The sequence below is a fragment of the Paramormyrops kingsleyae genome, chromosome 5, assembly GCF_048594095.1.
Source record: "Paramormyrops kingsleyae isolate MSU_618 chromosome 5, PKINGS_0.4, whole genome shotgun sequence".
In the NCBI taxonomy this organism is placed as follows: domain Eukaryota; kingdom Metazoa; phylum Chordata; class Actinopteri; order Osteoglossiformes; family Mormyridae; genus Paramormyrops; species Paramormyrops kingsleyae.
Genome location: NC_132801.1, coordinates 10,132,204 through 10,143,290, shown reverse-complemented (window position 1 = coordinate 10,143,290; position 11,087 = coordinate 10,132,204). Strand labels below are relative to the sequence as shown.

At 47.8% G+C, this 11,087-nt stretch overlaps 1 long non-coding RNA gene across 1 annotated transcript; it reads left to right on the top strand.

Moving 5' to 3' along the window:
- The first annotated feature begins 7,243 nt into the window (after window positions 1-7,243).
- Window positions 7,244-9,072, top strand: LOC140590975 (uncharacterized). The gene is made up of 3 exons (XR_011991861.1): window positions 7,244-7,331; window positions 8,290-8,527; window positions 8,892-9,072. It is a non-coding gene; the product is annotated as an uncharacterized lncRNA (long non-coding RNA).
- The last annotated feature ends 2,015 nt before the right edge of the window (window positions 9,073-11,087 follow it).

The window sequence follows — 11,087 nt, the reverse complement described above, 5'->3', positions numbered from 1 at the left end:
CGTGTACACGTATGTGTGTGTCTGCTTCCTTAAATGTGTATATCACGGATTCATGTGCCGGAGGATATTAAAACATATAATTACCCTTGAAATGAATCAATACTATTGGAACCTTCTTGAATTTACCTAAATAATACAAAAGTGTTTTTTCCAGTGATGTACTGTGCAAACACAAAGAGGGGAGAAATGTGAAACGTGCTCATTCTCAGTGAGCTCGGGTGTAAAGACCATTCGATCAGCTTCAGCCTGGGCCGATTCCACGCCAGCGTCCAGGTCTCCTGCACGCCGCTTCACTCGGGTCCCCGCTGTCGGGACGCCTTTGCTCTCGGCGTCGCGCGCGGCTGTGCAGGGAGATGCGTTTCTGCTAGGAGCCCAGCCTGGCTGATTATGGCAGGCCGGTGGTTATCAGCGCTTGGAGAGCAATGACGGCAGGCCTGCCTGGGGTCTGATAACGGGGACCTGGATCCTGACATTCTCTGATGGTTCCCCACGGCAGATAAAGGCGTCCACTTCCACTGCACGACCGCTCAGAAACCGGCCTGCTAAGAAAGCACATCTAATTCAATTAATATCTAAGTAAATCGAATTAAGCTGTTTTTTTCATTTTCTACGGTACACTGATTAATATAGACTTACAGTTGCATGGTAAAAACTGTATATGGTAAATATTTTGATACCATGTAGTTCAGAACAGCTACCACAGCCCCCCGCTCCCCATAAACGCATGCCTCATGTCCATGGTTCCTGAAGCTGTAAGCATGATCCTGTTATGGAAAACATACCAATGGATAAATACTAGAGCCAAATGCCATAACTGGCTAATTTACAGTCTTAGAAAGTCTCATAAAGGTGAAAATACCGGGATTGTAGTTATCAGAGGATTCATATCCGCTAACAATTTGTCATTCTGGGAACATTTCGCGAACATTACGATTAAGGTATGGAAATATTCAAAGTGTCCAGTTTTCCTGATGTTCCCAGAATTTTATCCCACTACTACAACTAAGACTAATAATATAAAAATGAATGAAAGGCGTGGTGAGGCAGCAGGTAACACTGTCACATTACACAGCAAAGGTCACGGATCCAGGGCTGGACGGCACATTCACTGTATATACTTAGGCATATAGCAATCTTTAAAATAATATTTTATAATAAAAATACTTTTCAGCATAAGCTGTGTTAAAAAGATGTTCAGGAAATAACAATAAGGTGGGCGGTGGTGGCTTAATGGTTATGGAAGTGCACTTTAATTGAAAGATTGTAGGTTCAAATCCTCGACCAGCAAAACACCACTGAGGTTCCCTGAGCAAGGTACCGCCCCCAAGCACTGCTCCCCGGGTGCTGAATTAGCTGCCCCCTGCTATGTCACATAGGCTACTGTATGGGTTAAATGCAGAGAACATATTTTGTTGTTGTGTGTCAACAATGACCACTAATCTCTAAATTCCAATGTTCTTGTGCTGAAATTGACAGAACCTCTGTTAAAATGTAAAACCTGGAAATAACATTAATGTTACAGCAAGAATTACATTTTCTGCCAACTTTGAGAAGAAAAATGGATGAATATTGGTTAAAGTTCTGGGAATGTTTCCTGTTAGCTGGGATTCCACTCTTTAATTCTGTGAATGGCAAAATCTTTCAGTGATACGGCTCGACTTTGTATTATTGGTCAAAACCAGATTATGTTAATTTGCCAGTTTTCTGTTTGTGTCACGTGTTACAGCTAAATTAGAAAATTTCCGCTCAGACATCCAACCAAAATGTATTCCTGCATGTATGTTTTTGTTTACGATGTATTGTTTTGTTCACCGTGTCATCGTTACAGGGGGTCGCTAAGGAACGTGCCTTGTTCAGTTATTGCGGCAAAGCGTCCTAAGAAATTGTCACGGTACAAGTGAACATCCATTAAGATGGTGAAGGTACAGTATTATTACACACGTATATAGCTGTTATAATGTAAGTATTATAGTTCTTTATCTATAAATGTATCGTTAATATAAAGGCAGCAGTCCGAGTTTAGTTAAAATGTAGGCCTATATTGTTTGTTAAGGCAGTTTTGATCGGTAAGTTCTGAAAAAAAGTATTCTTAATGTACTAGATGATGTGATTAACAATCTAAAAAAGCGTTGAGAAATATCACTGATATACTGTTTTAAAAACAGGTAGGTAAGGTAATATTAAACGTTAAACAAAATAAATCAAATAATTAGCGAAAGCGGGTTGTCAATTGTGCCTAAAATCTACTAGCGAATGAAGACTATTCAAAACATTGGTACTACTCTTGAACATATTTTTCTAAATCTCCCATAAGAAGACAGCCGTGGGTGACATCGCAGCGCAGATGCAGCATGTAGCCCCGCCAAGCCGCGCGAGCCGCCAGGTACATGACGAAGGCAGATACCTGGAGGACACGTGGCTGCAGCGCTGTGCAGAGGAGCTATGTGCGTGCACACTGGCTGCAGGTCTCGCGGACGCAACCTCGTACACGCGCACGTTCCCCACAAGCTCATATCCCGCTTTTCTGCAGGAGTCGTGGCAGCACGCGCGAATGTAATGTATCTTTGCGGTAAGGGAGGACTGTAAGACTCTGATAATGGTGGTTAGGGCCACCTAGGGAGTCTATTTAAGGGGGGGGGGGGAGGTAGTTTAATAATATTAATAGGCTTCTTAAGAATAAGGTGTCTTACAGGTTTTTTAAAGGGTAGCTGTGACCGACAGCAGAAGTTATTAAAAAGTTAAAAGGACTATAGTTTACGCTACAGCAACATAATAAAAATTACAAAATTGAATTTTTAAATGAATGGGTTACTAATATTTCGACAGTAAATGCCACAGACAAAGCATTTTGCCCACTGATACTTTTCCGAGACTGGAAGTATCCAAACCAAGTCATGAAGAGAGGTTCAAAGAGACAGTGTCTTTCCCAACATTCCCCACTGCCGTCAAACACACTGCAGGTGAGACCTGTGGCAGACTGGCAGAAATACATTGAACTTAAATGTAATATATCTGCAGTAATAAAGTAGGCTACCTGTAAAACATACACAAATCCTCACTTTCTATTACACCCATTGGTGAAGTGCACAAAGTCACTTGATGGCTTCCAGGTGAAAGAGAATTCAGTTGTGTGCTCATCTCAGTCCATCCTTCCACTCAGATGCTAAGGGTCTTTCCAATATTCTCCAGCGTGTATCCCCACAGCAAATGCAGCCGTATGATTGGCTGCTGAGGGATGTGACTCCTCCCCTTGTCCAGTGTAAGGCACTGTAGAATTACGCTGTGAGTGGCTTCGGGTCAGCAATGTGGGGCCTTTCATTTTGTTTTCCAACTCTGAATGTACAATTAAAAGTAAAGTAATTATAATAAAATTATAATTAAAAGTCAAACAATTGGATTTGTATTTAGCTTTTTGCATTTCATTAAAGGTATGGAGTTAAAAATAAATTTTGTGGTAGAAATATTAAATGTAACACCACTTTAGTCTAACGTAAAATCGACTTTAATTAGGCCATCCCAGTGTAAATGAACTGTGAGTTTCATGGTTGTGGGTCCTGACCTCAGCCGTGCCTGGGCCCTGTACGTGTGCTACTTCCAGTGGGACATCGTCGAGATGAGTGAACAGGGCTGTCGCTGCATCCTGAGGTCCGTGTGCTGTGGGCAAAACCTGGAATATCTAATTGCTCGACCCCCGACCCATGTTCTTGGGGGTTGGAATCCTCTCTCTGCTCTTGGTGTATGGAGTTTCTGACTGTCTCATGTTGGCTTCCACCCACAGCTGGTCAGTGACTTGGTATCATTAAACCGCCCTTAATATATGATTGTATTCATGTGAAGGATAAGTGGGTAGAAGATGAATAGATGGATGGATGGATGGATGGACAGATGGATGGATAGAAGAATTGTCTGTTTAACTTCTGAACATTTCCTTTTGAACAAAGTCAGCCATTCCTTGAGAATGACTATCCTAACTTCAAAAAGTCGCACTTTTTAAATCATCTTCTAAATATTTAATCCTCCTCCTGTTCAAATGTCACGTCCCCATTCTTTAGTCTGTCTCGAATGTCTAGCCTTGCATAGCATATATAAATTGCTGTAATCTGTCATCACCTTTTGAAGTAAGTCTCCAGAACTAATCTGTTTTTTCAAAAAAAAAAAAAAAAAACCTGTTATCGGAGTGAAATATATTTTTTATTTATTTTCCAGCATAAATGTTCCGGCTGATGCTGATATAGGATTCATGCAGTTGTCAAAGGCAAATCTTTCATTATTTGAAGAAATTTCTTATGTGTAATTTGTAAGAGACGGGCTGTGTAAAGATCCTGTTTGCATATTAAAAAGGAGGGAGCATGTTATAAACGAGAGGGTGAAAGATGGCACCTCTTTAAATGGCAGGTGGGTGAATCACTATAAGACTTGATTTTCAGAGAACGGAAACAAGTGCTGCTAGGAGGAGATCCACACGTTACACCAGTAACGAGTGTGAGCAAAGCATTACAGGACCCCAATGGAAAACATTCAGATGAAAATAGCATTCGTGGTTGTCCTACGCTTGTTCCACAGCAGATAAGATACATGCGTGTTAACATTCCCCTGCAGGAGGAGCTGTCACTGCAGGGCTCCTGGTTTCATGCAGCTGTGCAGGGGGTCCTGCGCTCTTCCAGTGAGGGGCTTGTGACGACACAGTGTGTGTGGGACCCCAGATCCCCAGCTACCGGGGCTACATCCCAATGGTGATCCAGTCTGACTCTGAGCACTATGAGGGGAGGTGACAAGCTGAGAGGTGCTGACAATTCAGAGACCTTGACGTTTTAGAAATAACCAAATTCAGTGGATTTCACTGAATGGGCCACACTGGAACTTGTCCAAACTCGTGTGGGCCACATAAAAATGTTTGCTAGATTAGTAAAACATTATTAACACCATGAGTATTCGTTTTATTTGTTTTAATTTGTTAAACTGCTTTTTCAGTCTTTGGTTTCAGTAGTACATGTGTCTTTTCTCCCAGCAGAGCTGTGTTAACTGAACAGCTCCATTGATCATAAATCATGTACAATTGAATGAACTTACTGGATTGCTTTATGAAATTTCTGAACTTTATACAAATAGTCAATGGTTTTCTCATATACACAACCAAATAGTTGCAGAGAAGTTATGCAAGTGAAGATTAACCGTCTGCTCAAAGAAAAAAAGCTGTGATAGTTACAGTGAAGCGAACTTATGGGGCGTGAAGTGTCAAGCCCTCAATTTCGTGCTCAAAATACATTCTGTGCTACAAAAGGCATTATTTTAATGATGAAATCAAGTAATGCTTTGCTGTATTTTGTTCACAGAAAGAAAAGTCTTGTCTACGAAAGCATTTTGTCAACTAAAACTGTTCAGTCAGGAGCCCCTCCCTGCAGCTCAGCTTCTGCTGCTGTTCCTAGAGGCACAGCAAGACCGGCAGGGGCCTGAGTGCCAGAATGCTCCGCTGGAGGCGGGGCCTGACTCCCAGAATCCTCTGCTGGAGGCGGGGCCTGACTCCCAGAATCCACTGCTGGAGGTGGGGCCTGAGTGCCAGAATCCTCCGCTGGAGGTGGGGCCTGACTCCCAGAATCCCCCGCTAGAGGTGGGGCCTGTCTCCCAGAATCCACTGCTGGAGGTGGGGCCTGACTCCCAGAATCCTCTGCTGGAGGTGGGGCCAGACTCCCAAAATCCCCCGCTAGAGGTGGGGCCTGTCTCCCAGAATCCACTGCTGGAGGTGGGGCCTGACTCCCAGAATCCTCTGCTGGAGGTGGGGCCTGACTCCCAGAATCCTCTGCTGGAGGTGGGGCCTGAGTGCCAGACTCCCAAAATCCCCCGCTAGAGGTGGGGCCTGTCTCCCAGAATCCACTGCTGGAGGCGGGGCCTGACTGCCAGAATCCTCCGCTGGAGGTAGGGCCTGACTCCCAGAATCCTCTGCTGGAGGTGGGGCCTGACTCCCAGAATCCTCTGCTGGAGGTGGGGCCTGACTCCCAGAATCCACTGCTGGAGGCGGGGCCTGACTGCCAGAATCCTCCGCTGGAGGTAGGGCCTGACTCCCAGAATCCTCTGCTGGAGGTGGGGCCTGACTGCCAGAATCCTCTGCTGGAGGTGGGGCCTGACTCCCAGAATCCTCTGCTGGAGGTGGGGCCTGAGTGCCAGACTCCCAAAATCCCCCGCTAGAGGTGGGGCCTGACTCCCAGAATCCTCTGCTGGAGGTGGGGCCTGACTCCCAGAATCCTCTGCTGGAGGTGGGGCCTGAGTGCCAGACTCCCAAAATCCCCCGCTAGAGGTGGGGCCTGTCTCCCAGAATCCACTGCTGGAGGCGGGGCCTGTCTCCCAGAATCCACTGCTGGAGGTGGGGCCTGACTGCCAGAATCCTCCGCTGGAGGTAGGGCCTGACTCCCAGAATCCTCTGCTGGAGGTGGGGCCTGACTCCCAGAATCCTCTGCTGGAGGTGGGGCCTGAGTGCCAGACTCCCAAAATCCCCCGCTAGAGGTGGGGCCTGTCTCCCAGAATCCACTGCTGGAGGCGGGGCCTGTCTCCCAGAATCCACTGCTGGAGGCGGGGCCTGACTGCCAGAATCCTCTGCTGGAGGTGGGGCCTGAGTCCTAGAATCCTCTGCTGGAGGTGGGGCCTGAGTGCCAGAATCCTCCGCTGGAGGTAGGGCCTGACTCCCAGAATCCTCTGCTGGAGGTGGGGCCTTAGTGCCAGAATCCTCCCCTGGAGGTTGGGCCAGACTCCCAAAATCCTCTGCTGGAGGTGGGGCCTGAGTGCCAGACTCCCAAAATCCCCCGCTAGAGGTGGGGCCTGTCTCCCAGAATCCACTGCTGGAGGCGGGGCCTGTCTCCCAGAATCCACTGCTGGAGGCGGGGCCTGACTGCCAGAATCCTCTGCTGGAGGTGGGGCCTGAGTCCTAGAATCCTCTGCTGGAGGTGGGGCCTGAGTGCCAGAATCCTCCGCTAGAGGTGGGGCCTGTCTCCCAGAATCCACTGCTGGAGGCGGGGCCTGACTGCCAGAATCCTCTGCTGGAGGTGGGGCCTGACTCCTAAAATCCCCCGCTAGAGGTGGGGCCTGTCTCCCAGAATCCACTGCTGGAGGTGGGGCCTGACTCCCAGAATCCACTGCTGGAGGCGGGGCCTGACTCCCAGAATCCTCTGCTAGAGGTGGGGCCTGACTCCCAGAATCCACTGCTGGAGGTGGGGCCTGACTCCCAGAATCCACTGCTGGAGGTGGGGCCTGACTTCCAGAATCCACTGCTGGAGGTGGGGCCTGTCTCCCAGAATCCACTGCTGGAGGTGGGGCTTGACTCCCAGAATCCTCTGCTGGAGGTGAGACTTGCCAGGTCGGCTCAGGTCGAGTCAGCTGTTACTATTGCAACTCAATGGTTGCGAGTCAAATATCAAAGACAAAACACAGCACTGAAACGCATTACAGACACAATCATGAATGACAGTGTTTATATAATTTTAGTTTAGAAAGAGGTTAATTTATCATTCATTAATATGTGTATTCTTTCTATGATATCAATTTACATTTTACGTATTAGATGCTTTTATCCAAAGCAACATACTTTTATTTTGAGAACACAGGGTCAATCCATCCCCAGCAGTTGAGGTTAAAGCAGGGGTGGCCAATCTTACCCGCAAAGGGTCGGTGTGTATGCAGGTTTTCGCCGCAACTCCCTAATTAGATTACTAATTAGAGGACTGATTGGCTAAAGAGTCCTCACACCTGGGTTTGAACAGCAGACCTACAGGTTGTCCCAAAAACCTGCATACACACCAGCCCTTTGCGGGTAAGATTGGCCACCCCTGGGTTAAAGGCTTTGCTCAGGGGCTCAAAGGTGAAATCACTCTGGCCAACCTCTGGATTTGAACCAGCAACCATCTGATGACAGGCACAGCACCCTTACCCACTGGGCTACTCACTGCCCCTATTATGGCTTCCTTGTTGTACATAGGAAAGCAGGAAGACGTTATTATTTTGTAAGGGTTGCAGTGCAGCACTGTCAGTAGATGTCACTGCGGGAGCTGTCCAGGTTTCTGCAGGGTCCAGCTGCCTGCCTGTTGACTCTGAGACAACACGCCCTAACCCTGTGTCAGCTCCTGGAGAACCAGGCGCAGGAGATCCTGTGGCACTGCATTGTCTAGCTCGTTCCTGTATCACGTCAGCTGATGGGCTTACGCTAAGGAGCATGTGTGTACTGCTGACATAGTGATCTATGGAAGGGCAATGTTGTTATACCCTAAATAGACTGTAAATGATTAAAGGCTTTGCTGTTTTCAGAGCGTGGATATGAAGATATGTGTGGTCCTGGCTGCCCAGCTGCAGCGGCTGCTGCTGGAACTTGTGGCTACGTCTGAGGTGGACCGAGGCAACTGGTGCAGAGACTCATGGACCTCCCTGGAGAGCCTGAGGTTCTGACTGCAGGGTGTGTCCAGCTGTCTGCTCCGGGGGCCCAGTGCCACTGCGCTGGCTGGGTTGACGAAGATGAGATGGAGAAGAGAGAGATGTCTTCAGAAAGGTGCCTCTGTAGTTTTTATACCCTTTGTCAGTCCATATAACCATACAGTGCCTCAATCTATATAACTGTACAGTGCCCTTGACACAGTGTGTATAACTGCACAATGTCTTCTCTCAGTCTGTATAACTGCATAGTGTCCCTGCCTCAGTCTGTATAACTGTACAGTGCCCCTGACTCAGTGTGTCTCCTGTTTGTAGAACTGCACAGTGTCCATGCCTCAGTCTGCATAAAAATACAGTGTCCCTGCCTCAGTATAACTGTACAGTGTGCTGCTGGACTCTTTGAAGGTCTTCTTTTAATGAATGTACTATGAGCGATAGTGTTATAGTATGATGCTGTGTTTCTCTGTCTCCTGTCCTCAAAGTGGCACCGGTACAGCAGCGTGCTGGAGTGCCAGCCGGGGGTTCAACTCCCTGCCATGGGTGTCCATCCTGCAGGGCCTGAAGCAGACAGAGAGCAGAGGAGGTACCGCTGAATGGCAGCGAGTCGCCCCAGCTCTGACCGCGGTGCTGCGTTTGCAGGCTTAAATGCCCATGCCGCTGATTCCACAGGTCCCGCATCATTCTCCCCCTGTTATGCAGCTTTGTCCCCCATCCCCCCCCCCCCTTCCCCCCAGGGCTGGGCACCCAGTGGGAGGAGGAGCTGCAGTGCCTCACGCAGCCCAGTGTGGCACTGCAGACCAGCCAGGAGTCTTCACACACAGGGCTTCACTTGCACTGCCACTGCATTAGCATTACTCATATATAAAATGTCGATCTACTGACAAATACATCTACAGTACTTAAGCACATTTTAAATTCAAATTCAAATTTCATTGGTCACATACACAATCATACATAGTACGACATGCAGTGAAATGTATTTGCAGTGCCCGACCTATTAAGAATTAAATAGAATACAAAAAAATAGAAGATAAGAATGAAATGTAGTAAGATAAAATGTAAAGATATAAAATATTAAGATATAAAATATAAACTGTAATAATAATAGAATATAGAGATAAAATGTAGAATATAAAGAGAGTTAAGAATAAAAAATAGAAATTAAAATATGTACAAATAGAATAAAATGTGCAATGTGCAATTAGCAGCAACAATGTCCGATTAGTATTATCGGTGTAAAGTACAGTGTGTGTGTGTGTGTATGGGAAGGGGGAGGCAGTGATCTGAGTCCAGTCCTAGGTGGTGTTCTGGTTCAGAACCCGAACAGCCGGAGGGAAGAAGCTCCTCCTCATTCTCTCAGTGTTGGTCTTGAGGGAGCGAAGACGCTTCCCTGACCTCAACAGAAAGAAGAGTCCATTGTTGGGGTGGCTGAGGTCTTTCATTATCTTCCTGGCTTTGGTCCAGCACCGCTTGGTGTAGATGGACTGCAGGTCAGGGAGCGCGAATGATGCGTTCGGCCATTCGTACCACTCTTTGGAGAGCCCCTCTGTCCTGCTTGGTGCTATTCCCAAACCAGGTGCAAATATTTCCCGTCAGGACGCTCTCAATGGTGCAGGAGTAATAGTTCCTCAGCACCCTCGGAGGTAGGTGGAAGTCTCTGAGGTGTCTCAGGTGGAACAGATGCTGCCGGACCTTCTTTACCTGGACATTGATGTGGCAGGACCATGACAGGTCCTGTGAGATGTGAACACATAAGGTACCGGAAGCTGTCCTCTCTCTCCACTGGCATCCCACTGATGTGAAGGGGCTGGTAGCTCCTCACCTGCTTCATGCTGAAGTCCACAATCAGCTCCTTTGTCTTGCTGACATTACGGAGGAGGTTGTTCTCCTGGCACCAGTTCTCCAGGTTTTTAATCTCCTCCACATAGGCCTTCTCAATGTTGCCATAGATCCGGCCCAGCACAACAGTGTCGTCAGCAAACGTGATGGTGGGGCCTGACGTGGGTACGCAGTCATGAGTGTACAAGGAGTACAGCAGGGGGCTCAAAACACAGCCCTGGGGGGCTCCAGTGCTGAGAGTGATAGAGGGAGAGACATGTTTGCCCACCCTCACTGATTAGGTCCTGTCTGTCAGAAAGTTGAGGATCCACTGACACAGTGATGGGCTGAGTCCCAGATCCTTCAACTTGGTGAAGAGCCTTGAGGGAATTATGGTGTTGAAAGCTGAGCTGTAGTCTATGAACAGCATTCTACCATATTTCCAGGTGGCTCAGGGTTGTATGTAAGAGATGGGAGATGGCACGTTTAGACCGGTAAGCAAACTGCAGTGGGTCTATGGTGGCAGTGCTACTGAGTGGAACTCATTGAGACAAGCGGGCTGTTGTTCCTTAGGGACAGGAACAATGTTGGAGTGCTTGGAGCACTTGGGAATCGCCGCCGGAACCAGGGAGAGGTTGAAGGTCTCAGTGAACACCGGTGCTAGCTGGTCTGCGCAGGCTCTCAGGACCCGACTTGGGATGCCGTCTGGTCCTGTAGCCCTTCTGGTGTTCATTCTCATGAGGGCTTTCCTCACAGCTTGCTCTGTGATGATGAATGCGTTCCCTTCACTGGCATGCTCCGTGTGCGCGCTGCTGTTTACGCAGTTATTTGCAGTGGTGCAGTTAGCAGCAGCCTCGACG